At 44.9% G+C, this 4035-nt stretch overlaps 1 pseudogene; it reads left to right on the top strand.

The window, feature by feature from the left end:
- The first annotated feature begins 2925 nt into the window (after nucleotides 1-2925).
- On the top strand, nucleotides 2926-3598 carry LOC102829706 (annotated as a pseudogene).
- Nucleotides 3599-4035: the final 437 nt, after the last annotated feature.

The following is a 4035-nucleotide window of genomic DNA, read 5'->3' as shown; positions in this document are numbered from 1 at the left end:
TGAACACTTTCAGCTGCTGCTGCAGAGCATTAAGCCCCAGCAGTGAAATCCTGAGGAATCTGCCTCCACTTCCAAGGATCCCATTACAGCTGAAGGAGTGTTGACCTGAATTCCCAGCTGGTCTGTCTTCCTCCCTTGTCACTCATAGTTCTCTCTATCTGAAGCATGCTCCCTACCCCACTCCCCAGGTTACCCCTCCTCAACCTTCAGAACTCAGTTCAGACCTCAGGGTCTCACCTTCCGAAGCTAGTTTAGGTGCTTTAAGCTGAGCCTAAAAGGGCCTCACACTTCTGATTACTACGATGGATTCTAATGTCCTGTTAAGTTGTCTCCAGCAGAGTAGATTCCCAAGGCCCATGGGATTCCCAAGGTCATGATCTTTAGGGAAGCCAACTGCCACATCTTTTGCCCATGGCATGGCTGGTGGTTTGAACTGTCAACCTTTTGGTTTGTAGCCAAGGCTGTGCCACCTGGCCCCTTTGAAACATGCTAGGGACTCGATGAATAGTTATCGAATGAATGCCCTGAGCAAATTTCATATCTCTGACTCCCCCAAGACCACTTCAACCTTCATTTGTACTTCTGCAGAAAGTGTTGGTAACCCAGAAATCTATCTACCCTTTATCCTGCACCTAGACTAGAGAAACATATAACAAGGTCAAGGTTGGCAGACCTGCTGCTAGTCCTGCATCCTGGTGGCCCTTCCCAGCACCCAAGTGAGGTCATGGGAATCTCCAGCAGCCAGCTCTTTTTAGCAGGAGGGAAGGTCAGACCTGTGACCAACCAATGGACTTAATCACATTGTGTTGGGAAGTCCCTGGGTGGTATAAACTTTGGATACTAACCAAAAGATTGACAGTTGAAATCCACCCAGAAACAGCTGAAGAAAAAGGCCTGGAAATCTGCGTCCAGTGAGTCAAAGCTAGGAAAATCCCATGGAGCAGATCTACTCTGCAATTCATGGGTTGCCATGCTTTGGAATTGACATGATGACAATTGATTTAGTTTTGGTTTCTGCCCTATTGACTTCCTGGACCATCTTCCCAAAGGCTGCCTAAACAGACAAAAAACAAAAACAGAAACCAAGCCATTGTCCTCAATTTCAACTCAGAGCAAGTCCCTATAGGACAGAGTAGAAGCGCCCCATAGGGTTTCTAAGACTAATCTTTTCAAGAACTGACTGCTATATCTTTCCCTTGCAGAGCTCTTTGAAAGTTGCAGTTCATTTTCCAAATGAAACTGAATTTTGTTACTGTTCTGAGAATTTTGTGATATTCCTAAAAGTAAACAGAGATGCTTGGGTCCTATTTTGCTTAGATAGCATCAAAGCTGAATTAGAAATAGCTATCCTGGTGTGGCACTGTGGGTTAACGCTCCAGACTGCACAGCCATTTGAACTGCAAGGTCGGTGGTTCAAGCTCACCAGCTGCTCCTCGGAAACCTTCTACAAGATTGCTATGGGTCGGAACTGACTCAATGGCACTAACAACAACATCAAGCTTACTTACAATGTAAAGAAAACAAAAATTTTCACCACTGGACCAATAAACAACATTCTTATCAACAGAGAAAAGATTGAAGTTGTCAAGGACTTCATTCTTCTTGGATCAACCATAAACACTCATGGAAGCATCAGTCAAGAGATCAAATAACATATTGCATTAGGAAAATCTGCTGCATGAGACCTTTTTAAAGCATTGAAGAGCAAAGATGTCAGCTTGAGGACTAAAGTGCGTCTGACCCAAGCCATGGTATTTTCAATAACCTCATATGCATGTGAAAGCTGGAGAGTGAATAAAGAAGACCATAGAATAATTAATGTTTTTGAGTTACGGTGTTGGAGGAGAATACTGAAACCATGCACTGCCAAAAGAACCAACAGATCTGCGTTAGTAAAAGTGCAGCCAGAGTGCTCCTTGGAGGCCATGATGGTCAAATTTCATCTCTCATACTTTGGACGTACTATTAGGAGGGACCAGTCGCTGCAGAAGGATATCATGTTTAGTAAGGTAGGGTCAGAGAAAAACAGGAAGACCCCCAATGAGATAGATTGGCAAAGTGGCAGCATCAATGGGCTCAAGCCCATTGTGAGGGCTCAACAATAGTGAGGTTGGCCCAGGATCGTGCAATGTGTCATTCTGTTGTGCATAGGGTTGCTATGAGTCGGTACCGACTTGATGGCACCTAACAAAAACAACAACAAGCTTACTTCATTCACGCATGGTTCGTTGACTCAGTCAGCATTTATTGAGATCCAAGGAAGCTCAGGTAGGTACCAAAAGTCCACATCACACTGTAGATAAATGTTAGCAGATCACATTGACCAAAATGACTTTACCTAAAACCAGTTCATCTGTTGAGCAACTTACAGAATGACCAACTTGCCCACAAACTCAACCCCATTTACCATCTTTTTTTTTTTATTTATTGTTTGATAGATTCATGTTAGAACTTGTTCTATATCTATTAATATGTAAAATATTTTTAAAGTGAAGTATTCAAATGAAACTGAGATTTGAAGACTGAAATTTGGGGAACTAGTGAGCTTTCCATGCCATTTGGAATTCCTGAATCTACAGCCAGAAAGCTCTTTAGAAGCAAGGATGATGAGACTTGGTCTCATGTACTTTGGACATGTTATCAGGAGGGACCAGTTCTGGAAAAGGACCTCATTTTTGGTAGAAGGTCAGCAAAAAAGAAGAAGAAGCAAAGTTTGCGCTGCAGTCCCATGGATCTCTGTCTTACTTCAACAATGTTTGGACAGAACAGATCCGGGACTCCCCCACCTCCAGCTTCGGACCACCTCTAACATCTTCTTTAGGCACAATCTCTTCTCCAGGACCATCTTCTTTACCATTCCCTGTTACTGGGACTAGCTAAACACCATTTTTGTGTGTGTGGTTAGCTCCAAATCTTTGACCAACCATGAACTCTCAGATCCATCAGAACTATTCCGCTGAAGTGGAGGCCGGAGTCAACCATCTGGTTAATCTGCATCTGCAGGCCTCTTACATCTACCTCTCACTGATCTTCTATTTTAATCGCCATGATGTGGCTTTGGAAGGTGTGGGGCACTTCTTCTGTGACTTGGTGAAGAAGGAGAAGTGTGAGGGTGCTGAGCGTCTCTTGAAACTGCAAAACCAGCGTGGTGGTCACGCACTCTTCCAGGATGTGTAGAACCCCTCCCCCCCCCAAAATGAGTGGATAAGAACCCTGGACGCCATGGAAGCTGCCCTGGCCCTGAAGAAGAACCTGAACCAGTCTCTTCTGGATCTGCACACCGTGGGTTACAGATCCCCACCTCTGTAACTTTCTGCATAACCATTTCCTCAACGAGGAGGTGAAAATTACCAAGAAGATGGGCGACCACTTGACCAACCACCATAGGATGGCCAGTCCCCAGGCAGGGCTGGGAGAGTATCTCCTCCAGAGGCTCACTCTCAGCACGGCTATGAAGAGCCTGTGGAGCCCGGCAAGCTGTGAAGGGTCTTTCAGCCTTCCCCTGCTCTCCTCACACCTTCTCCCTGAACTTAGCTCTTCAGCCACAGAGGCAGCCCTGGAGCCCCTCTTCTCCCAAGCTGTGGACCAAATGAAATAAATGAAAACAACAAAGTTTCCTTTTACAGCAACAAAATATAAAGAGGAAGACCCTCAGTGATGAACTGACACAGAGGTAGCAGCAATGGACTCAAACAGAACAATTGTGAGGCTAGCACAGGACCAGGCAGCACTGCTTTCTGCTGTACATTAGGGCTGCGATGAGTTGGAGATAACTCAGTAACACGTAACAACAACAACAACTTAGGCAAGGGGGCATTATTTTTTACAGAAAGTAGGTGTACTTTGGGAGGGAGTATGCAAAGGAGAGAAATGGTGGAACAGACTACGATCTGCCCCCTCTAAGAGCTAAGATACTGAGTCTGGGAAGATGAGTAACTGACTAAAAGTTGAGGGACCACCTCCTAAAAGATGAAAAGACTTTGCTCAGAGGAGTTGTTTTTGTTAAGTGCTGTCAAGTCAGTTCTGACCCATAAC

The sequence above is a fragment of the Chrysochloris asiatica genome, unplaced genomic scaffold (genome assembly GCF_000296735.1).
Source record: "Chrysochloris asiatica unplaced genomic scaffold, ChrAsi1.0 scaffold00053, whole genome shotgun sequence".
NCBI classification, from domain to species: Eukaryota; Metazoa; Chordata; class Mammalia; order Afrosoricida; family Chrysochloridae; genus Chrysochloris; species Chrysochloris asiatica.
Note: the sequence above shows the minus strand (reverse complement) of the source record. Positions and strands in the feature narration are given on the sequence as shown.